Source organism: Palaemon carinicauda, chromosome 8 (genome assembly GCF_036898095.1).
Source record: "Palaemon carinicauda isolate YSFRI2023 chromosome 8, ASM3689809v2, whole genome shotgun sequence".
Taxonomy (NCBI): domain Eukaryota; kingdom Metazoa; phylum Arthropoda; class Malacostraca; order Decapoda; family Palaemonidae; genus Palaemon; species Palaemon carinicauda.
In genome coordinates this window covers 142680247-142705962 of record NC_090732.1, presented here as the reverse complement: position 1 = coordinate 142705962, position 25716 = coordinate 142680247, and the positions used below count along the sequence as shown (strand labels likewise).

Here is a 25716-nt window from a genome sequence, read left to right as displayed (position 1 = left end):
TGCAAGGAATTTTAGGAAGCTTAAATATATATAAAGGCATCGTATTTAGCGATGCTATTTTAATAAAGGCCTAGTCATTTTTCATCTTTAAAATGTGAAATTGTAGTGAAATTATAACTGGAGGTTTTTTTTTTCCTTAATGCAATTATCAATGTCTTATTTATCTTCCTCTTGTTATTTATAGATTTTTATAGTTTATATATGAAAGATTTAATGTTGTTACTGTTCTTAAAAGATTTTGTTTCAATTGTTCATTACTTCTATTTAGTGTTTACTCCTTTGGTACCTTTCATCACAGGGCTATTTTGCCCTGTTGGAGTCTTTGGGCTTATAGCATCCTGCTTTTCCAACTAGAATTGTACCTTAGCTAGTAATAATAATATTAGTGATGTTTTTTTTTTTTTTAATCACACCGAATGATATATGAGTAAATAAAACTAGATAGTCAAGAAAAATTATAATCTCTAATTGATGCCACAAATCTTGCTATCTCCAAATTTGCATTGGAAGGATGTTGCAGGACCATGTTCTTTTTTCTAGTTGATTTTAAGAGATTTTGTAGCTTATTTTGGCAGCGAGATTTTTTGTTGATAATCAATTGATGTTTGTTTTGTAGCCCCTAAGTTTTTTCTCTTGTTAAATGGCTGTTAAATTTTCTTTTAGTTGAGTTTGGGAATTTCATCATTTGATGGCCTCCACGTAAGTTTTTTTCTGATTTTTCAGTTGCAAAGATCAGTTGAGCGGATAGCATTTTTATTCATTCTTGTAGAGAAAGGAAGAAAAATCGATGGTGATTGGAGAAAGTAACAGATTTCGCTTTGAAAGAACAATGCTTTTATGAATTTGGAATAGTAGAAACAAGAAATGAATTCTAACGCCAGAACTCTGCGGAAGGGTAGCGCCATCAGTGCACCTCCCGCTGTGCACTGTTTACATTTATATAGGGACCATGTAGTCTTCTCGGTTCCTAGTTGTACCAACTTTTTATTCGTCCCTTTTACCTCCATTCCTATTTTTTTCTTTCCATTCTACTGTCCAGCCTTTGAAGTTTTACTTCATAATGAAAATGTGAGGTTTCATTCACCACCAGTTAAACTTGGATATTGAATGCGCCCCCCCCCCAACCATCCCCAGTGCCCTGTAGGGCTTACGGTAATGCCGTCAGTACCTCACGTGGTGTACTGTAGACATTACATAAGGCCCTTACTGCTCTTTCTTTACATCCTACTACTTTACCTCAGTTTCTCCTTCCTCACGCCAATAAATTCAATCCGGTACTGAATAAAGAAAAAGAAAAACCTTTGCTCCAGGGGTATGAATTAGGAACTAAATATAGTATAGAGTGGTGCGTCTTCAAGGCCCAGCATGAACCTTGCTGAAAGTTCCTTGAGATTTGATCGCTGAATCTCTATAATGATATTGCAAACCAAAACCATAATTGGCGTGACGTCGTCGTCGACGATCTGTGAGTTATGTAATTCTGGCTTCACGGCGTCATCCCACAAGATGTCGGCTTAATTGCACTAAAGGGAAAATAATTTATGTCCCTGTTGAACTTTATCGTTAATTACCCTTCACTCGTAATTAATGTTTTATTTTTATGTCGCCCTACAGTCGGAAGTTAACGTTAAGGTTATGTTGTGAAATTGTAGCCTTTGTTTTCTTAATTATTCCAGTTGCTTAAAGGTTAATGGTGTCTGTTTTTAGTTATAGTTTCATCAGAATAGATGGTCACCAGAACGTCAGCCAGAAAGGCCCAACTCCTTTCTGTGATGCCCAACCCCAACGGTGACCTTCCCAGTAAACAGCTTAAACTCACGGCTCCGTTCTGGGATCGATCTGCTGCCAGTAGGATCGAAATATTGATAACCTATCACAAAGTATAATTTCATTCGGCAGAGGTACTATAATAAACCATTTGTCTGGCTGTGTATACACAGCATATTCAAAAGATAATCTGAGATTTCAATATCAACTTTGTAAAGGCGATATCTATGGTATTAAAAAAAGTGAAAAAATGGCTGAGATAGACCTTTACTATTAATTGAATTATTCCGAGGTGGACAATGTTCCCGTTTTTAAAAGATCTTATATTATCAATTTGCTTCTTTAAAAAGGTGAAACCTCCATGCTCCTAAAGGTGTTATTATATTAAGTCAAAGGTGGAAAGAAGATTCTAAATCTATCCCAGCCGAAGCTACATTGACCTCATGTAAGGATTAGTGACGTCAGCGCACCTCGCCTGTTGATTTTTACTTTTAATTTACTTCTGTTCCCTCTTACTTTTCTTTGACCTGGCTGTTCAGCTTCTTAATTTTTACTTCATCGTACAACTGCAGGCTTTTCCCCAATTGAACCTCGGCGCCCAAATCCACAATTTCAAAAGTATATATATATAGGATTTATGTATAGACGTACTGTTTTATTTCGCCCTTGTTGTTGCAAATTGAAGGGGACTGAGTATTTTATAGCAACTGTTGATCTCCATCTATCTTGCCTGGTCGTGAACTCCAACGGCTTTAGTGTGAAAGCCATATAGGTTTAGAAAAAGGACACTAGCAAGCATTTGATATGGCCGAGGCATTAGATTTGTGCGAACACATTTAGCTTTAAAGCTCTTATTTGTTAATTAATTTGATGTTTTAGCCCAGCAAAGAACACGGGTTAGGGGAGTTTTTAAAATTTTGTTACATGGGAAAATATCCGCGTTCTGAGAATAAACGAAGTAAAGACCTCTGTTATAATTCCCCATAGTCCTAATTCAGTAAAGTGAAAAGGAACTGTTAAATATTGAGTTGAAATTAACGATGGTTTTTAAAGACGAAATTCAAGTACCGTAAAGAATAATAAATAACTTGGAGAGAATGTTGCGATAGTGGTCGTCTGTTGTATTATGCATTTTAGATTTGAAAATATTGGCGTGGATTTCAATCGTTAAATGTGAAATTGAAAATAATTGAAAAACACTATTGAAGACTGAGTAAATTGAGGTCACATGGAGTGGTGAAGGGGTAATGTAATATCGAACTGTAGTTACTAGAAGTACCTTTCCTCTGTAATAGGTTTGTAAGTGACATTATTGAGAGGAACATCACCAATCTTAGCGATAGATTATGGTGCTATTCTAATCTGTATTTGAACGGCACCTATAAAGAGTTGATCATTAAAGATATTAAAGAGGACATGAACGTTACCGAATAATTTTCATTGACTGGTAGCAGGGGGAAAATAATTCAGAGAGCAAATAATATGAGTCCATAAGAAGCATTAAAGGTTTTAATAAATATACTGTATGTTATCAGGAAGTATGTGTATTTATTAAACAATAATACTTTTCATAATAACAGGTTTAGTTCATATTGTACACTTAATCACAAATATTTGCTGAAATATGTTATCATTTACTGAATTTATGAAACCAAAATAAACACATGTTCATAACTAGCGTAGCATGTTATTTTCATGGATCACTAAAAGAAAATAATTTATAAAGAAAATGCAGTTTCATGCTAAATAATCACAATGGAACAAATATTAAAAAAGAAAGCCAGACTTTTGTGTTTTCATTATATATTTTTTCTTTGGATATATATATATACAGTATATATATATATATATATATATATATATATATATATATATATATATATATATATATATATATGTGTGTCTGTGTGTGTGTGTGCGTGTGTGTGCGTGTGTGTGTGTGTGCGTATGTGTCTGTGTGCTATTGGGATATAGTCGTCCTCGTTGACAATTTTCATTAAATGCTAAATCACTTGTGGCATCCTCATTAGTTGTCTGTCCTTTTTTTTTGTCTTTCGGTGTATATATATATATATATATATATATATATATATATATATATATATATATATATATATGTTATATTGTATATATAAATCATATATATGGCTTATTTGAAATATGAAAAACACGTTTAAATGTGCAAAATTTATCATTAATCGAATGCCAAGTCACAAACCTACCAATTAGCTACGATGGGGAAGATGGGTTAATTTCAATTTTAAGTACAAAAAACAGGAATTCGACAGGTATATTTACAGAGGAATTGTTATTGACTTTTATCTTTCTTCGTAGCTAAGTGGTAAATACAATGTCATACAAGTATCCTGGACCAGGGTTCGAAACTGGCCAGTCAGTTACTATAGTCTGTGAGTGATTTTGCGTGGGGCTCTAATCCCGAGGTCGTTAAGAAAATCCAGACTTTAATGTATTAATATATATGGCTTATTTGAAATATGAAAAACACGTTTAAATGTGCAAAATTGATCATTAATCGAATGACAAATCACAAACCTACCAATTAGCTACGATGGTGAAGATGGGTTGATTTCAATTGTAAATACAAAAAACCTTACTTCAACAGGTATATGTACAGAATAATTGTCATTGATCTTTATCTTTCTTCGTGGCTAAGTGGTAAGGTCAATGTCATATAAGTATCCTGGACCAGTGTTCGAAACCTGGCCAGTCTTTGAGTGATTTCGTTTGGGGCTCTGATCTCAAGGTTGTTAAAAGAATCCAGACTTTAATGTATTAATATATAGGGCTTATTAGAAATATAAAAAACACGTTTAAATGTGCAAAATTTATTATATTATTATTATTATTATTATTATTATTATTATTATTATTATTATTACTACTAGCCAAGCTACAACCTTAGGTGGAAAAGCAAGATGCTATAAACCCAAGGGCTCCAATAGGGAAAAATAGCCCAGTAAGGAAAGGAATTAAGAAAATAAATATAGCAACGTCAAAACATATGTCCTGTATAAACTATTAACAACGTCAAAAACAGATATGTCATATATAAACTATAAAAAGACTCGTGCTAGCCTGTTCAACATAAAAACATTTGCTCCAACTTTGAGCTTTTGAAGTTCTACTGATTCAACTACCCGATTAGGAAGATCATTCCACAACTTGGTAACAGCTGGAATAAAACTTCTAGAATACTGTGTAGTATTGAGCCTCATGATGGAGAAAGCCTGGCTATTAGAATTAACTGCCTGCCTAGTATTACGAACAGGAGAGAATTGCCCAGGGAGATTTGAATGTAAAGGATGGTCAGAGTTATGAAAAATCTTATGCAACATGCATAAAGAACTAATTGAACGACGGTGCCAAAGATTAATATCTAGATCAGGAATAAGAAATTTAATAGACCAAGTTTCAGTCAGACAAATTAAGATGAGAATCAGCAGGAAAACAATACTCAAAACAAGGTAGAATGAAAGAATTAAAACACACCTTCAGAATAGATTTATCACCGAAAATCTTGTAAGACTTTCTCAATAAGCCAATTTTTTGTGCAATTAAAGAAGACACTGACCTAATGTGTTTCTCAAAAGTAAATTTGCTGTCGAGAATCACACCTAAAATTTTAAAAGGGTCATACAAATTTAAAGAAACATTATCAATACTGAGATCCGGATGTTAAGGAGCCACCGTCCTTAACCTATTTACAATCATACTTTGAGTTTTGTTAGTATTCAACTTCATACCCCATAATTTGCACCATGCACTAATTTTAGCTAAATCTCTATTAAGGGATTCACCAACCCCGGACCTACATTCAGGGGCTGGAATTGATGCAAGGAGAGTAGCATCATCTGCATATGCAAGAAGCTTGTTTTCTTGGCCAAACCACGTGTCATGTGTATATAGTATTAAAAGTAATGGGCCAAGAACACTATCCTGTGGAACACCGGATATCACATCCCTATACTCACTATGGTGCCCATCAACAACAACTCTGAGATCTAATACTTAAAAGATCAATAATAATGCTAAGAAACGACCCACCCACTCCCAACTGTTTGAGTTTGAAAACAAGGGCCTCATGATTAACGCGGTCAAAGGCAGCACTAAAATCAAGGCCAATCATACGAACTTCCTGACCACAATCAAGGGATTTCTGTACAGCATTGGAGATTGTAAGAAGGGCATCACATGCTCCAAGGCCTTTACGAAAACCAAATTGCAAACTAGGGAATAGATGGTTACCTTCAGCAAACTTATTAAGACGTTTTGCCAGAAGACGTTCAAAAACTTTAGATAATATGGGAGTTATGGAAATTGGGCGGTAATCCGTGGGACTTGAGCTACCACAAACACATTTACATAGAGGAGTAACATTACCAATTCTCCAACAAGTGCTAAAAGCTCCTCTTCTTGCTAACTTGCGCAAAATAACAGATAACTTTGGTGCTAAGAAATCTGCTGTCTTTATAAAAAAAACAAGGAAAAATACCATTTGGGTCTACACCTCCATAAGCATCAAGGTCCATCAACAGAGCTTTAATCTCACGAGATCAAAAAGCTAAACTAGTTAATTTAGCCTCGGGAAAACAGGAATGAGGAAGTTAAAGTTTTTCATTACCCTGTTTACTGTAAAAAACATCAGCCAAAAGGGTTGCCTTTTCCTTTGGATAGTAAGTGACTGAGCCATCTGATTTAAGTAAAGAAGGAACTGTTGCATCAACACCAAAGAGTGCAGATTTAAGGGTAGACCACCATTTGTGTTCCTGAGTTGTACCAGAAAGGGCTTCTTTTATGGTCAAATTGTACTCCTTTTCAGTTGAGGCATAAACTCTGAACAAAAGCTCGAAGCTGAGTATAGTGGTTCCACGGTTAGTCCTTCACTCGGTCCCTTAGCACACGAGAAGGGATACGCCTATCAATTATGTTGACTAGATTCTCATTCAAAAGGCCAACAGGATCTAGTCTACTATATAATTGTGACCAATTCAAGCACAAAAGATCATGCAAAATCCCATTCCATTCTGCCTTGGATTTCATATATATATATATATATATATATATATATATATATATATATATATATATATATATATATATATATATATGTACATACATATGTGTATATATATATATATATATATATATATATATGTATATATGTATATATGTATATATATATATATATATATATATATATATATATATATATATATATATATATATATATATATATATATTATAATAAGGGTGAAAATCAACACGAAATCGTGCTCAAATACAGGTAAATTTATATCTCATGCCGGGATTGAACCCTAGCCCCTTCAAATGAGAGGCCAGGTTGCATCCAACCATGCTACCAGAGGCTCCAAAAGAAGTCGGAACCTAACTGCTAAATGCAATTCAGGATTTACCAGCGAGTTTTCCCCGACTTCCCGACTCACCAGGTGACACAGTTGATAGCTTTAAATTCAAATTAAAGCTGGGTGTCAACTGAGGTTAGACGGATGGCAGAACTGAATGTGTGGGCACTCTTGATGTCCGGCAGGACTGTCAGTTTAAACTCTGTGTATGGCGGGTTTAATGCCTTTATTCATTGTATGAGGTTGTATCAGACTGTGAAATCAGAACTGCAATCTGGTGTGTGAGTTTAGACACACTAGTGGCAACAAGTCTAAGTCGTAGAGCAGTCGTAATTCAGAGTATGAGGTCCAAGCTTTACTTGTAGTAAGAAGTCCGAACCTTAGTCCATTCTGGGAGATTGGAACAACGAGGTCTAGGTCGTATTCCAAACTATGATGTTATTTAATCCAGAACTGAGGTCCAAGACGTAGTCCAGACTTTTGGATGAGAACTACAATCCAGACTGTGCATGTGGTATGGGATCTAACCCGTAATGCTGACTGTGAGATAAAGACTGTAATCCAGACTATATGGTGTAGAATCTAGATTGTACTTGTTCATGAGGTCAAGCAGTAGTACAAATTATGAAATCAAACTGCAATTCAGACCATAAGGTCTGTGCTATAGTCCAGATTATGAAATCACACCTGTAGTCTGGACTTTTAAGTTAGAGCCGTACTTGTACTACAAATTCAGCATAGTACAGATTGCGAAATCAGAATCTTAGTTCATACTAAGAGATCTGAGCTAAAGCCCAGACCTTATTAGTTCTGAGTCGTATTCTAGATTGAGATCAGGACTGCAGTCTAGACCGTAAGTCAAAGTTCTGAATTGGAAGGATTGGCGATTTTCTTTCTCTTGATCTTTTAGCTTTAGTTCAGCAATTCTGACCACGGTATTCGATGTCAAAATCCCAGAGAACTCTAAATCAACCAATCATACCACAGTACCTCTAAAATAACCTTTTTTGCCTACCCTACTTTTCATTTTTAGTATTTATTCCTAACGCTTCTGTATAGTTTTCTGTTAATATTTCATTTTAAATTTACCGTATACTTTTTTTTGTATTACTTTAGTTTTTAGTTATTATTGTAATCTACTTTTAATAAGTCATGTTTTAAGTTTAATTCTTAAGGCTTTGATATGACTTTGTCTTTGCTTTCTGATAAATTCATTGGTTTGCATTTTAATATACTGTATACTGGTGCAATGGAATGTACATTTTATATTATTTTATATGCTCGTTCTAGTTCTGGTTATTAATTTTGTATTCTTATTTTCCATTGAACATATCTTTAAAGCTTTTGCTATTAGTATTTGACACATTTTTAGATCCTTAAGAATAATGGCAGGAAACGTTATAAAGGATTTCCTAAAGCTCAGTTGTGCCAAATGTAAAAAAAAAAAAAAAAAAATAAACTTTTTATAACATCTTTCGATTATACTAATATAACGTCTGTACTTGCACTCGCATACTCACGCGCACGCAAGCACGCACGCAAGCACACACCCACGCATAAATAATATATATATATATATATATATATATATATATATATATATATATATATATATATATATATATATATATATATATATATATATATATATTAATGATCTACTTCACGCGTTCTAGTCCTCAGCCATGTAGGCATATGTCTTCCAACTCTTCTTGTGCCTTGTTGAGCCCAGTTAAAAGTTTGGTGAAGTAATCTCTCTTGTGGAGTGCAAAGAGCATGGGCAAACCATCTCCATCTACCTCTCATCATATACACATCCACATAATCTCTCTTATAGTTTTATTTCTAATCCTGTTCTGCCATTTAACTCTCAATATTCATCTGAGGGCTTTATTCTCAAATCTACAAAATCGTTTGGATATTGTTTTATTGTTATAACATGACCCATGTCCATACAGTAACACTGCTCTCACAAAACTGATATATAGCCTAATTTTTTTTGTTTTATGTAATTTCACGCGATTTGATTTCCAAACTTTACTAAACCTAGTCATTGCCTTATTTTTTCTTTTTCCAATATTTCATTAAACTCAGATCCTAAAGATCCTATATTAGAGTTCTCATATACTTCACAAATGTTTAAATGATTCCACCTCATTAATCTTTTTCTCCTCCCAATGATATTTTTTTTTTTCATTGCATATTCCGTTCTCATCATCTCTGTATTTCTTCTATTCATCTTGAGCCCCACCTCGTGATATTTCATGCATTCTGGTAGGCTTTGCAAGTCTTGTGGTATTCTCCAAATAAGAAAAGTGTCATCAGCATACCGTCGGTTAGCTAATTTCCTGTTACCAATTTTTCTCCACCATCCCTAGCTGTTTTGTGCATTACAAAATCTACGAAGAGGATAAATAACATAGGTGACAACATTTCCTCGGAGCATTCCATTGTTCACTGGAAATTTATTTGATAGGACTCCACTACCATTAACTTTGCACTTGCTATGCTCATGAACAGACTTAATAAAATTTACATATTTAAGAAGAATTCCATAATAACACATGACTCTCTACAAAATTGGCCGGTGCACACTATGAAAGGCTTTTTCATAGTTCACAAATGCCATCAAAAGTGGATTTCTATAATTCTATACATTATTGAAATGAAATTTTGGTCAGTATAACGTCTTATCTTTTCTAAATCCTGCTTGTTCATCTCTCAGCATTTTGTCAATCTTTCTCTCTGTCTTTAGAAAAAGCTTACTATATATTTCCATGACAACTGTTGTAAGTGATGCCTATATAATTATTGCAATCAGTCAGATCTCATTTTTTTGCCATTTTCACCAACACTCCTAAGTCACATTCAATAGGTTTGGACTCTTTACGCCACATTCTACAAAACAATCCTGTAAGTATTCCGGGAGTCATTTCATATTCTGCCAATATCGTCTCGACAGCTATTCCATCGTATTCAGGGGCTTTCCATCTCTTGAGTTTTTTAATATTAGTTTCGACTTCAAACACACTGAATTCACTCAGGGGCATACCAAGGTCTTCCTCAGCTGCACGGATATCTATCAAATTATTCACTTCATATCTCCTATTCCTAACCTCACTAAAATGTTCCATTCAACATTGCCTTTCTTTGTCTTCTTTTGTTACAATAGATTAATCTCTATTTTGATAGGTATATGCTTCTTCTTTGCCTCCGTAGAGATTTCATTAATAATTCTATGAGCTTTTCTTACACCATAGCCCCTACCTGAATTCATAGTTTTGTTAGCCTCGTCTGTTTTTCTGTCTAAATATTCTCTCCAGTCATTCCTGGCTTTCCTTTTGACCTCCCTATCAGTACGGGAATACTTGGCATGCTCTACCATGTGATTTTCATTACTTCCTCGAAAACTTTCAACAATCAACTTGTCTTTGTCTCCTTTTAGTAGTATCCCAAGTATCATTTGATATCCATGGCTTTCTCCTTGGAATTGCATGTCCCAGAACTTCACTACCAGCTTACTGATATATGTCCTTAATATCACACCATTCTTCGTTAATTGTCTGCTCTTCGTCTCTTGATAATACTGCAAATCGATTCCTACATTCAATTACAAATGTTTGTTCTCATCTTCTAGAAGCTTAGTTGTATCAAACTTAGGTATTCTACCTTCATTTCTGTTGGGTGCTTTCAGTTTTAATTTCTTTGTGGTAATGAGGAGCTGGCGAACACTACCAATATCTGCATCTCTATAACTTCTTACATTTCTCAGAGTCCTCCTTCTCTTCGTATTAATGGGTGTGAGATCTATTTGATTTTTTTAATTGCCACATGGGAAATTCCATGTATATTTGTGGATGTCCTTGTGCTAGTAAAGAGTACCTCCAATAATAGGATAGTTTATTGAACAGAAACTTATAAAATATTCTCCTTTTTCATTGGCAATTTCGCCAAGAGAATGTGATGGGTATTGAGGACCCATCACATTCTCTATACCTCCGTTAATTCCGTTAATGCTTATTCTGCTCTTGATGCCATCATCATTCCTACCCCTTCACTTATAAATCCATCTGATCTTGAATATATATATATATATATATATATATATATATATATATATATATATATATATATATATTATATATATATACATATATATATATATATATATATATATATATATATATATATATATATATATATATATATATATATATATATATATTAAAAAATCCATGTAATTTAATACATTAATATCTAGATTCTCTTACCGACCTTAGGATCAGAGTCCCAAGGCAAAACCACTGATAGACAATAGCTTCTGGTCAGCCAGGGAATCGAACCATAGTCCAGGAAGCTGGCAGGACAGTGATGATACCATTTAGCCACGAAGAAAGATAAAAGTCAATGACAAGTCTTCTATTCTTATATCTGTCAAATTCAGGATTTTTGTACTTAAAATTGAAATCAATCCATCTTCACCATCGTAGCTAATTGGTATGTTTGTCTTAGGCATTCGATTAATGATAAATTTTAGACATTTAGACGTGTTTTTCATAATCAAATAAGCCATATATCTTAATACCTTAATGTCTGGATTCTCTTAGCGACCTCAAATTCAGAGTCCCAAGGCGAAACCACTGAAAGACAATAGCTTCCGTTTGCCTGGGAATCGAACCCTGGTCCAGGAAGCTGGCATGACTGCGACGATACCATTTAGCCACGAAGAAAAATAAAAGTCAATGACAATAATATTCTTCTGTACTTATACCTGTCAAATTAAGGTTTTTTTTGTACTTAGAATTGAAATCAACCCATCCTCACCATCGTAGCTAACTAACTGGTATGTTTTTACTTGGCATTCGATTAATGATAAATTTTGCACATTTAGACGTGCTTTTCATTTTCAAATAAGCCATATATTTTAATACTTTAATGTCTGGATTCTCTTCCCGACCTCAGGATCAGAGTCCCAAGGCGAAACCACTCATTACTTATATTACTATCCTTTGTTCTATTTATTCACAGATACCAAAGCAGATTAACTGGTTTCTTTTCCCTCAAGTTCATGGCTTCATCTTTAATGTTTTCATATACCCGTGTTACCCTACTTCTCTCATTTACGCTTTCTCTCACTAGTTTCTGGAGTTTCTTAAGACTATCCCCAATCAGTTCTCTATCAAGTGCAAACGCTATTCGTTCCATAATCCATGCATGATTCATTTCTTATCATGGTTTTCAACCTACATCTACGGCCCTTCCTCCAATTTCTAGCAACAGTCAAGCCATAGATATATTAAGCAGCCAGGGAGAAATCGTGCACCTTAGTCGCAGTCTCATTTTTTGTACCAAGCCACTCACCCTCTCACCTACAAATACTAAAGCACTATTCACTTCTTGCATAAAAACTTGGAATTGATATCTTAATTTACATTTTGTAGGTTCATAAATGTGATATTTTCCCCCTTATTTTCATGCATGCATTTGACAGTCTCATGGTAAACACTTATTCATACATCCAATTATTCTCAAAACCCACTGTTTTGATTATATGTATATACACATACACTCACACACACACACACACACACACACACACACACACATATATATATATATATATATATATATATATATATATATATATATATATATATTTATATATATATATATATATATATATATATATATATATATATATATATATATATATATTTATATATATATATATGTATATATATATATATATATATATATATATATATATATATATATATATATATTATATATATATATATATATATATTTATATATATATATGTATATATATATGTATATATATATACACAAAAATGTATACATATATATTATATATATAAATATATATGCATATGTAAATATATATATATATATATATATATATATATATATATATATATATACATATATGTATATATAAATATATATATGTATATATACACACACACACACACACACATATATATATATATATATATATATATATATATATATATATATATATATATATATATATATATATATTGAAGGGAATAATCTTTCAGTAATGAAGAGAGAGAGAGAGAGAGAGAGAGAGAGAGAGAGAGAGAGAGAGAGAGAGAGAGAGAGAGAGAGAGCTGCGTTAATCTGGGACAACATATATTGATTCATTCTCAATCGGAAATAGATTTCGAGATTTACAATCATACTGTTCACAAACTGTAACAGGACCCGATCTTTGCTATACTTTTGACTAGTTTCCACAGATCGGTTTGAGCACAGAGATACACAATTTTTTTTTTTATGCCAACAACAAAATGCTTTTGTTCTATTGCTACCAGAAAATTACCGTAGTAGAGTTGTAAAGTAGTTATCCAAAACCATTGGTGTTACATTTTTACCTGTCGACATTAACAAGAGAACGAGTGAACTCCTGCTGAGAAATAAACAAAGAATTAATGTCAAAACCGCGTATACCATCAACACACACACACACACACACACACACACGCAATATATATATATATATATATATATATATATATATATATATATATATATATATATATATATATATATGTGTGTGTGTGTGTGTGTGTGTATATGTATGTATGTATGTATGTATGTATGTATAATATTTGCGTGCATCTTTTTATTTTCCTAAATATCAACACTTGTAGTTTGTTTGAGCAATGAATTTCAAGAGCCTTTCTTCGAAACCTAGCGGATGTATTGTTGTCAGAGCAGGATGAAAATGCTTGGAGACATTTATTGGAAAGAATCTCAATAATGAAATTTTCTTTTTGCAACTTGACATTTTCTTGAAGCACTTCTGCATTGCTCCTTTTCCCTCGAGAAACCTCTCTGTGGATATCTCCATCAATCTTGCTTCTTGGCTTCAGGAGAGATGCAACTATAACGAGATATATTGAAGGCCACAAAGGAAAAATGTTGCGGGTATTAGATTTTCACAAAGTTTTACTATTTTAGTTATAAAATAGTTTCTTCTTACTTATAGGCGAATCAAGTAGATATTGATTGTTTATATAAATATTGCCCGATTTATTTATATCTGACTTGCAAAGGCACTGGATTTTTTAAGGTTTAAAGGCCACTCAAGATTAGCAGAGGCAAGGGAAAGTGACAGTACCCTAGTTAGCAGGACAATGCCATAAAGACTAACCATATATTATTATTATTATTATTATTATTATTATTATTATTATTATTATTATTATTATTATTATTATTCCTTGCTAAGCTACAAACCTTGTTGGAAAAGCAAGATTCTATAAGCACAAGGGCTCCAATAGGGAAAATAGCCTAGTGAGGAAAGGAAATAGATAAACTACAAGAGTAGTAAACAATTAAAATAAACTATTTTAAGAATGAATTTTTCATGTTTAAACTATAAAAAAACAAAAGGACGAGAAATAAGAAAGAACAGTGTGTCTGAGTGTACCCTCAAGCATGGGAACTCTAGCTCAAGAAAGTGGAAGACCATGGTACAGAGGCTGTGGCACTACCCAAGACTAGAGAACAATGGTTTGATTTTGGAATGTCCTTCTCATAGAAGGCTCATAGAAGAGCTGCTTACCATGGCTAAAGAGTCTCTTCTACCCTTACCAAGTGGGAAGTAGTCACTGAACAATTACAGTGCAGTTGCTAACCCCTTGAGCAAAGAAGAATTGTTTGATAATCTCAGTGTTGTCAGGTGTATGAGGACAGAGGAGAGTATGTAAATAATAGGCCAGACTATTCGGTGTATATGTAGGCAAAAGAAAAATGAACCGTAACCAGAGAGAAGGATCCAATGTATTACTGTCTGGCCAGTCAAAGGACCCAGTAACACACTAGCGGTAGTTTCTCAACGGGTAGCTGATGCCCTGGTTAGCCTACTACCTACTACTACTGTGCATATGATCATTGCCCAATCCCCTTTCCTCCCAACCAAGGACAAGGGAGGGCCAGGCATTGGCTGTTGATGACTCGGGAAGTAGACCTTTAGACTCTCCCTAGCTCATAAGGATGGCGAGGTTGCAGACGCTAGAAGAAACTATCGAGCTTTAGCGGGATTCGAATCCCAGTCTGGCAGACCAGAAGGTATAGACGTTCCCAATAGGGTTTAAACAAAAAATCAAGTAAATGTGTTAGTTCTAAAGACTGTCGACGGAAAATGATAAGGAAATGGTTCCAGGCTGGTGGGGTGTTGGTAATTAGTGGAATACATATTAATCATTGAGACGAGAGGTTAAAAGAAATAGCTGGATATGATTTGTTACATACTCTCCTGTCTTTAGTTGGTGTTTGTGGTTGAATGGTTTCAATATAACCTTTTCTGCTTGTTTTTCAGCAGTCGTTTAACTTGATTCAATTCCAAGTTTTTCGTTTTACTCAATCGTCTTTTTATTCATGCTTTTAAATTGTTCATGTATTCTGGTGTAGCCAATCTCGTGTTTATTTTAGCTGAAGAGTAGATTGAAAATCACCTTTTGTTGAATAAGAAGAGCCCCCATTCCCCTACCCCCGGCAGCACTAAAGGTTAATCCCGGATGCCGTTGTCATGGCTACCAAGGGCACAGTCAAATATAACGAGTGTAAAAAGCCGCGGGGCCCCTCTCCCGGGAGATCCAGACACCGGATACCTTCCTTCTCTTTCTCTCCCATTCAAGAGGGAACTGTCTCCCCCCTCCCACCCGAAACTCCCCTCTCGCCGTGACCCTGGTCCCCCAATCCAATTTTGACTCCCCCTCTTTCTCTCTAGCGACGTTATTAAACTTCAGAGCTTTCGTTGATCATCAATTTGCTACTCCTCTTTTCCCCCTCTCGTTTTCTCTGTTGACGCTTGGTTCGATTATTTTCCTTCCCTTATATTGTACTCATTGGCGCTGAGTTTGAAATCTTTTGGCAAATGGAACATGTGTTGCGTGTTGCTTGATCTCGCCTTTCTTATCAAACTCGCTTATCTCACTATGTTCATTGCCTTGTTCTGAAACCTTCCTGCCATCAAGACAACTTTTATTTTCAAATTTATCTCAAATCGGTAATGGATAAATGGCAAGATTTAGTACGAATTATCACAGTAACCTCGGGGAAGTAGTCATGAGCATTCACTCACATTTACACATGTGAAAAAGTAAACAGACGTTACACCTATATCAACACTATTGCTCCCATTGCATTAGTCACTTCCATCTTTTATCTAGTATGCTATATCATAACATAAAACATCCCTCTCTTTGGCCCTCTATTTATTTGAATACTTTAGAATATTATTTTTCCATAATCCTAATCATTACAGATAATCAAACTGAAGGAAAGAGGAGTTTCCCCTAAGATATATATACTGTAGATATGTAAAGTTTATATGTATAAATATACATGTGTATATTTATGTATACATACATACTCACACACACATACATATATACACACATACATATATATATATATATATATATATATATATATATATATATATATATATTTATACACACATTCTTACGAAGCTTGTCTTCACGAGAGTTGAATATTTCATTCACGTATTTTATTTGTGTATTTAAGAGATGTAGAGCCAGCTCATAAGGTGAGTTCCACTCATGTAGGATTAAGCAATGTATGTAAATTACATAAGACTTTCGTAATTTCTTTAGTTGTATTTTCATTCAGTTCTGTATATGTAAATTTGTTATTTTAAATAATTAAATTTTGATTTCACATAGTTTTGGTTACAAAGTCATATGTAACTTGTTAAAAGGTATGCTGTATGACACACGCTAGGGATTGCATCATGTTTCCATGTGGTTTGAAGTTGCATGAAGATTTTAGACTACAAATTATTCTTTTTTTAATGTTGTGAGAGGAGGTGGGCGGAGTTAGCTGAGAGAGTTGCCTCGCAAGCGACGATAGTACTTTACTTACATAATGCCATGTTGGCAACCTTACGCCGCTAGAGCCATGCCCCCCACGCTACAAGAAGGCTTTACTAGAAGTTTCTTGAGTGAATTACGTTAATATAGAAGTGCCTAGCAGTGCTTTACCAAAAGTTTGTAGTGTGAATTATGTTAATATACAAGGGCCTAGCATTGCATAGGAGACAGAGAGATCCAGCTTGACATCTCACAAGATTTTTGCGTCTGCCAGCCTCTATTCAGCCACTATGTGCACAGTGTCTTCTCTCAAATGTGCAGTGTATCCTCTCAAATGTGAATAGTGATTTCTCTTCAACGTATACCGTGTATAGTGTTGATCAAACATTGGTGATATTATTTTTGTGATTAATTTAAAAGTGTAGTGTGTTAATGTAAGTACAATTTGTATAGTAAATTTTTTTGTGGCTCTCCCTGTGATATTTGGTTAAAAAGTAAGGTGTATTTATTTTTGCTTAACGGTTCGGTAATCATGTGTGAGCTAAAGGACGTGAGAGTATCATTTAAGTATATGTAAGTGTAATTTTGATTTATTTTCTATAATGTTAAAGTACCAAATTTTTCATTACTTGTCAAAATTAGATATTTCTATAAATTAATTTCTAGTGAAACAAGTGATTGTACTTCTTAGGTGGTATATCTTAGTTACACCGTGCTAGGAGGAATATCTTAGCAATCCATGTTTGCCAACGGTTGTACTCGTATAAGCGGATGAGCAACTTGGTGGAATAATGAGAGCTTTGGATGTGGAGTAAATGCCCCCCTAAATCTCAATGAAGTCACTGGCAGCAGGGTGACAGATTGGGTTTAAGGCGATGGGCAAACTGTCTGGCTTTTACTCCTGATGCCTAGCGGTTGATCTTACTAGAATTAGTATGGACTGGCAGGGGTCACTTGCCCTAGTTAGATAGGGACTGCACATTGCAAGGAACTGGCTATCCTTTGATGTATCTAGCCAATGAATCCTCTATGGATTTAGTCAGTCATGGAAAGAGAAGATGGCAGAATGGCCCCAGTCCAGGGCGTAGCTGGGTGCTGAGAATCTCCCGGTTTATAAATGCTAAAGAAAAATTAAAAATAGGTAATTGGAATGTTAGAACCATGAATCAGATTGGGAAGTTACAGCATTATTATGATATATAGTTTATATATCTCAGCCCTAAGTGAAACACGTAATGGAATTGGTAAGGAAACTTTTGACCAAGACAATATATATATCTACTCAGGAAGATCAGATGGAGTTGGAAGAGAAGGGGTAGGAATTATGATGACACCAAGAGCAGAAAAGGCATCAACCGAGTGAAGAGCTGTAAATAGTAGATTGTTACTAACAAAGTTCAAATCAAAGCAGTGCAATATGAGTATTATAGTTTGCTATGCCCCAACAAACGATTCTCCTGAAGAAAGGAAAGATGATTACTATGAAGAACTGCAGAGGGTAATAAATGAGATCCCTGAGAGAGATATGAAAATTGTGATAGGCGACTTCAATGCTAAAGTTGGAAGAAATAATCGAGGGATAGAGAATGTGATGGGTGTCGAGGGTCTTGGCGAAGTTGCAAATGAAAATGGAGCACATTTCATAAGTTTCTGTTCAGCAAACAATCTTGTCATTGGAGGTACTTTTTCAACACAAGAACATCCACAAGTATACATGGACTTCACCATGTGGCATTTACAAAAATCACATAGATCTCATTGCCATTAATAAAGAGAGAAGGAGGACTCTGAGAAATGTAAGAAGCTATAGAAGTGCCGATATTGGTAGTGATCACTAGCTCCTAATTGCCACACTGAAATTAAAACTGAAAGCACCCAACAGAAAGATGAATAGAATACCTAGGTTTGATACAACTAAGCTTTTAGAAGAAGAGCACAGAGAAACATATGCAATTGAATGTAGGAATCGATTTGCATTCTTTGAAACGTTAAGAGACAAAGAAGAGACAATGAATGAAGAATGGTGTGATGTTGAGAACATATAATATTCAGTTGGTAGTGAAGTCTTGGGACACACAGTTACAAGGAGAAAGCCATGAATATCAAATGATACTTGGGATACTATAAAAAGGAGACAAAGACAGAAATTAATTGTTGAAGGTTTTCGAGGAAGTAATGAAAATTACAAAGTAGAGCATACTAAGTATTCCAGTATTGACAGTGAGGTCAAAAGAAAAGTTAGGAATGACTGGAGAGAATATTTAGACATAAAACAAATGATGCTGACAAAGCTATGAATTCAGGAAGTGACTGGATCCATACCTCGGAGAAAGATGTCTATTGTTTTTGTTGCAGTGATGGTTCAAGTGGCTCCTTCTGTATATCACCGAGGTCAGCCTGTATGGGTTGATGACCCTTTCCCAATAAGTGGGATTTATCACTCTGTTCAGAACAGCGTACGATGCTTGTTTCTGCTGGCCAATCACCAGTGTGCCTTATGCATTCAGACAGGTGAAGCCAGAATGGCGCAGGCCTACACAATTTAAGGTGCCATGTTACTTACTTTACATATGTTAAGGGCTGCTTTCTTGGTCATATCCCGCAGGGGGACTCTACGCACTACAGGGCCTGCACCTTTAGTGTATCGTATACATTCTTATGCATATCACACTGCATAACTGGTGTTTATCGTCAAATTCACATTATTGAAGCACTTTGACAATAAAAGTCTTCAGTTTTTCTTGAACGAAATATTTCTCATTCATCAATTCATGAATTTGAATATTTTTTTTCATTACCAAATGATTGAATATTTATGACATTCTTAGTATCCATAGTTTGTATTTTCTGCTAATCTTTTTAATTCCAAATCATAAGCTTTGCAATTTCTCGAGTTCACAGTACGATCATCAGGTTTGTTCAACTTATTGAAGTTATACGCGTTATCTGTTGAGTTATATTCCTTATTGTCGTGATTTCCTGAACATTGCCCGCACACAATATCATGTCTTAAACTTGCAATCTCTTTTCAAAATATCTATACCTTTGACAGTGGTAGCAGATGATCACGTGGTACTTATCACTTATGTTATTAGTACCCCATAGCAATATAACATTATCACAATTATCATGAATAGCCTACCGAACTTCACTATTACAATTTTCAACAAGTAGTGGGTAGTCCCACCTGCAGCAGTTTTCTTGAATATCAGACTTATCTTCTGTTCTATACTTTGAATCTGGTTCAGGCAATGATTCCTTTCAATCAAAGTCTTTTATACTTCATCTCCATCATTGTATACATTGCATGTCATTATTTTAGATTTTGATTTCCCAATTTTCCTTATTTTGGTGTCGGCAACCATGGTTTGAATCTTTTTTGTTGCTTCATCTCTGATCTTTTCATCAGCTAAGATTACAACATTATTTCGATTTGAGGTTAGCCTCGTATTAAGAATTGGTATATCCTTGAGTGTATGTCCAGTCTCATTTTTCCTGTCAGTGAGTAGTTGATGGTTTAGTTCACTTAATTACAAGTGGAGTTTTCCCTAACTTTGTCAGCATATATAATTTTCTCACTTTTTGGGGACATCAGTGTTTGAAGCATAATTTATCTGATTCCATGTTCTTCGCTAGATATCCACCCTCTTAGTGAGATCAGTTGTTTTCGGGTCAGTAGTCTTGGTGGAATTTGTTGCACCGCACTACGCGCAGTGATATGATTTTCTAAATTAGTGATTCTCCCTTCGTGTTCACCTGTAGTGAGGTCTCTCATCTTTAGTTCTCTCTCCATTTTTGACATGTTCATAATGGCTCTCTTGGGTTCATCTACACACCCAGATCAAAGTCATTTCATTTTCTTTAAGTTAACATCACTGGTGTTAGCATCTTTGGAGACACACCTTGTGGTAGAAATTTTTACAAAATCCGCGTCCTATCCACTATATGTCTAAAAAGGTGATAAATCTTTGTAGAAGCTGATTTCTAGATAGGTGTGCTTAAAGAATACAAGAAGTAATCATGTAGCGCCAGCAGAAAAATGTTTACTGTCAAGCATATGCAGTAATTGATAGATTAAAATTTGGCAGAGGCGGTGGGGAAGAATTTTAAAATTCCTAACATTTTAAAAGTTTGTAGAGAGATGTAAATAAAATAGGTATAAATTCTAATGTGCAACATGAATGAAGATCAATAAATAATTTATCGTAGAATGTGATGCATAAGGAAATAAGAACCAACCAATCATTTCATACAGACAACAAAAGACTGCCGTAGAAATTTACCTGTCGTGACGTCATAAGCATAAAATATTTATCAACACATACGATTATAAAACGGAAGGGGACTAAGGGGTTAGCTCAAGAATAATGCAAAGGATGAATGAGAATGGAAAAACGGAAATGGTAACTAAAATAAATCAGCAAGAAGTAAATGAAAATAGAAAATATAAATAAAGATAAATGTGTGATGGAAGATAGAGGAATAAAAACATACGTAAGGGAATCAAAGAACTTTCAAAATTTGAATGGAGGTAATGAATTTACATTAGAGGAGAGGAAATCGTCTTAATGAATTGGAAAGGAAGAAATTGGCAATCAATATTACTAAGGGGAGGACTATCAGATGTTGATCTGGTATAACATAACACTTAGATAGAGTGTGATAATATTAAATGAAAATAAAACTTTCGTGCTTTTAGCGTTATTGTTGCATTATTCTTAATAAAACTTAACCCATCAATAGGGTATATGAAAACTGGTCTTGAACTTATAAATATTGAATGTATGTTGCTAATTTATTTTCCAGGACTCTTAATTGATCTCTACACACCAACAGTTTTTCGATTCTTCCTTTCATGAAGATCTGTATTTGTTTTCGTTTAATATATCTCCATTTGCTGATCTGGGACTTGTATTATAAAATATGAACTAGAATGCAAACGCAATTGAATCTCAACCTCTACTTTTCAATTTGTAGTGTTTATCATTTGTAAATACGCAGTGCGACAAACGTTGCGTATATACAGTCACTATTTAGACCTTGTAGATATTTATTGATTCTTAATTGGGGACTTGAATTAATGTGGTAGTTTTGCAGAGATGTATCCAGTAACATGATTTTTTTTTTCTTTTGTTTTTTAGCTATAATGAAATTCCAGTGAGAGATGCGATAACCTGTTTTGGTTTTCAATTGCGATGTAGTTTTAACTTGTAGCCACTAGGAATCCATTCAAGAAGTATTGTGACGGAGTCGAGTCCTATTTTACGAAGTGTACCACAAAAAGTATCTACAGAAAATGGTTTTTTTAAAAGGAGAACGATTAAAGGGATATTTGAAATCAGGGTTAAAAGAATACTTTTAACCCTGTTTGAAATATTATAACTTTACAGTAAATTTTGTTTGACAACGCTTTTAACATTATTTTAATCACTTTGAGTTAGAATTATAAGAAGGTATTAGGTATAACCAATATGCTAGTTTATCATTACATGTTACTATAGTCCATTTCTTTTAGCGATGCATATTTGCACCGACTCTCAGCGGTGCCCCTTTAGCTCGGAAAAGTTTCCTGATCGCTGATTGGTTAGAATTATCTTGTCTAACCAATCAGCGATCCGGAAACTTTTCCGAGCTAAAAGGTCACCGCCGCGAGTCGGTGCAAATATGCATCGCTAAAAGAAATGGGCTATAGAATCATATTGGAGATATGAAGGTTCTTAAGCTTGATAATACACTGATTGATTGAACATATATCTGAAAAGTGTGTGCATATATATATATATATATATATATATATATATATATATATATATATATATATATATATATATATATATATATATATATAGTGTACACGATTCATCAGAAATGGTGGCTAAATATTGAGAAAGATATCCACGCACGCGCATATTTATCATCACATCATCTGATGTCATACCGTATCGTCAAATTTTGATGTCCTTACAGTTATTATTAATCTCTCTCTCTCTCTCTCTCTCTCTCTCTCTCTCTCTCTCTCTCTCTCTCTCTCTCTCTCTCTCTCTCTCTCTCTCTCTCTCTCTCTACTGCTACAATTATATGTATGATAGCGACACCTCAACAAACTTTATGAACGATGAGTAGAAATTCGCCTAGTCTATTTTTCAACGCAACTAGGATCCACTTAATCTTATCCTTGACGCGATATGGTATCTCGCCCACTGAATAAACTATGTAAAAAAAAAAAAAAAAAAAGCTACGTTCGGCTTTTATGGTTTTATTAAGGAATGTATTTTGTACTTACTCTCCTTATTACTTTTTTCATCGGGCTTTAAGATGCAGCTATATTTGCAGTACCGTAGACGTTTGATTATGAGATCTAATGGGTTTTAGGTGTAGATTATGTCTTTCCGCAAATTTATTTCTACATTTAAATGGTTATCAATTTTGTAGCAGATAGCTTTGGACTGGAGGTCACTATTTTTTTCTCTTTGTATTGAAAAGTCGTCTATAGGGTACGACCATGTAGTGTAGTAAGTATAAGTAAATAGTTCATACTCGTATATTTTATAGAATTAATCTGCACTGTGATAAAAACATTTGCAAATTATTATTATTATTATTATTATTATTATTATTATTATTATAATTATTATTATTAGCAAAGCTATAACCCTCTTTGAAAAAGCAAGATGCTATAAGCCCAAGGCCTCCAACAGGGAAAAATAAAGGAAACAAGGAAGTAATTAAGCTGCAGAAGTATTGAATAATTAAAATAAAATATTTTAAGAACAGTAACAACATTAAAATAGATCCTTAAGATATAAACAAGAAAAAAACTTCAAAGAAACAAGAGTGTACCCCCAAGCAAGAGAACTCTACCCCAAGACAGTGGAAGACTATGGTACAGAGGCTGTGGCACTACCGAAGACTAGAGAACAATGGTTTGATTTTAGAGTGTCCTCCTAGAAGAGTTGCTTACCATAGCTAGTCTCTTCTACCCTTACCAAGAGGAAAGTAGCCACTGACCAATTACAGCAGTTATCCCCTTAGGCGAAGAAGAATTGTTTGGAAATCTCAGTGTTATCAAGTGTAAGAGGACAGAGGAGAATATGGAAAGAATAGGCCTGTCTACTTGGTGTATGTGTAGGCAAAGTAAAAATGAGCCGTAACCAGATAGAGGAATTCAATGTCGTACTGTCTGGCCAGGCAAAGGACCCAATAACTCTATAGCGTTAGTATCTCAACTGGTGGCTGGTGCACTGGCCAATCTGCTACCAAGCTGGGGCGCTCTTTTTGTATGCATTTATTAACTACTTCATCAAGGTTTAATGCTATTACGTGGGATTTCCAGATCCCAGATCAAACCCACCTCTCCGATGTTAGGATTTGGTATTTTTTACGCAAGATTAGATCGTTGTCATTCCTTAGAGATTTCAACTGGAAATATTTGATGGCTCTCGGCAGTTGTTTTCATTCCAAGAACATCTATCCAGCTATTCTACCTCTCAGTTTCATGGGTTCGAAGAATATTTCCTTTTGCTCGTGCGTGTAATTTGAAAATGAATGTTAAGAAATGTCCATGAGAATATTATGCATATATATATATATATTATATATATATATATATATATATATATATATATATATATATATATATTATATATATATACAGTATATATATATATATATATATATATATATATATAATATATATATATATATATATAATATATATATATATATATAATGAAATGGCATATATAGTATCAATTTCAAAATGAGCCGTGGTGATTGGTATTTTTAACGTCTTAATTCCTTTGGCCGCAGAATCCGTCGCTGTCTCTTGGAAATCTTTAAACCTGTTTCACACAGAACACGGTTGGGCACACGGTTCCAATACGGTATACTCGGTTATACACGGGTTGACTGGTACGAGTGTTGAGCTCCAACCGTGCCTCGGGATGAGTTAGTACGATTTAGACTCGAATGTAGCACGAGTATGTACGATTTAACGAACAAAGCACGGATATACTCGGTCAAGCAAGGTTTGTGACGGTTTGAACACGATTTGCAAACGATTTTCATAAGACTGTTGTACGGTTCCAAGCACGGTCTAATACGGTCTGTTACGGCCTAGTACGATTAAACACGATTTTTACTCGATTAACTGGACATTTACAGGGTTTACATACGGTACACCGACTTTTGTTCGAGTTATGCTCGAATTATCACACATTCGTGTATGTTTTGATATAAATTGACTCGTTTTGATGGCTTGGCTTCATAAATTTTCGAACTTTCAACAGAGAAGTTATAAAAATGGCAGATGACAGAATAAAGGAATTGGAAATCATGAAAGACCGATACACATAGAGATTATTTTGGCCAGAAGGCGTGAGGGGAGACAAGAACAAGCCAACAGAAGGAGAAGAAGGAGGCAAGTTTGGACAAGAGAATGGCTCAACAGAAGGGTCATGTTTGGTCAATATGATACTCATGTGCAGTTGTATATACGGTTTCGTACGGTTTCACACGGTCTCTCACGGTCTTGTACGATCGCTAATACGATCATACACGGACATGGCACCCGTGCCAGTTTTAAAAATCATACACGGCTTTCACGGATACACTCGAATGGCCCGAGTGTAACTCGGACAAGGCCACGGTTGGTTCGGTTGTATGTACGGTTTACACGG

At 34.6% G+C, this 25716-nt stretch overlaps 1 protein-coding gene across 1 annotated transcript in view; it reads left to right on the top strand.

Moving 5' to 3' along the window:
• The window catches only part of LOC137646003 (nitric oxide synthase, salivary gland-like), a 264792-nt gene that overhangs the window by 59816 nt on the left and 179260 nt on the right, over positions 1-25716 (top strand). The gene's annotated exons all lie outside the window — the stretch shown is intronic.